The sequence below is a fragment of the Cryptomeria japonica genome, chromosome 7 (genome assembly GCF_030272615.1).
Source record: "Cryptomeria japonica chromosome 7, Sugi_1.0, whole genome shotgun sequence".
Taxonomy (NCBI): Eukaryota; Viridiplantae; Streptophyta; class Pinopsida; order Cupressales; family Cupressaceae; genus Cryptomeria; species Cryptomeria japonica.
The window spans coordinates 92,404,812-92,405,966 of record NC_081411.1 but is presented as its reverse complement, the minus strand read 5'-3'; positions in this window follow the sequence as shown (position 1 = coordinate 92,405,966).

Below are 1,155 nucleotides of genomic sequence, written 5' to 3'. Positions count from 1 at the left end.
CCCAAAAAAATTGGTGAAAAGTTGGTCGAACCATGTTGAAAGTGCACACGGTCCTTGATTTTTTTCCTGAAATTTCAAGAGCATAATCCTATGATATAATAATGATTAACCCCAGAATATTGGCAGGAAATTCAAATCCTAGGTCATCCAAAAGACAAAATTAAGATCTAGGGTTTCATACTTATGAGCTCTCTTTCTTCATTTGAAGGGGTCTTCTTCGAAGAATCTAAGAGCATATTTTTGGAGCATAAAGAGTATTCTTTACAATGAAAGAGTAGATCTTTGAAGTATTTAATAATATTCAACATTCATCCATCAAATATTCATGAAGCATCATTTCATCAATTGGGGGCCTTTGAAGATATAGGAAAGCAATAGGTGATCACCGATTGAAGATTCCCTTGTACCTCTCCCTTGGGGTTGGGTATGGTTTCATGTTATTTCCATATCTTTATATGAGCTTCATATTGATTCATATTAATTCTTTAGATCTTTTTTTATCATGGATTTAGAGCATTTCCTTTTTCAATTATAAGCAATTATGGTCTACTCTTTAGGGTTGCTCTAGATTGTTTACTTTTATTTTAGGATCTTGCATACACACAAAGTTCTAGCACACACATTTACAATACATTATCAGCTATTTGTTAAGGTAGAAATCACCAAAATAGGGGTTTGACTAAGGAAAAACCCTATATAGCCACCTAAAACCCTCTTTTCCAGCTAGAGGTACAGGTTCAGATCCGAGCATCGTTGGATGTTTCAGGATCAACAGAGTGCACTGAGGTTGTCCCGTGGTTGAGAACTCATCAAAAACCCCTAGGATGGGGGCATGGCACCCTGGTCTTGCCTAGGATAGTAGTGTGATGCCCTGGTCATACCCGTTTTCAGCAACATTTGGCAGTGCAACAGTTTGCAGATCCTAGAATACAATCTTTAGAGTTGCAGAATTAGGACAGTGGCATGGCACCCTGGTCCCAAACATTTTGACTCAATTTTAAGACACATGTACACCTCTTATTTTTCTTCCTACTTTGTACTTTTGAACGGTTTATCAGTTGTCTTATGTTCTACATTCTAGATTAGGGTTTGCTTGCTTACTTGCACTTTAAGTTAAATTGTATTTTGAATCATTCCTCTCCCTTATTTGCAAAA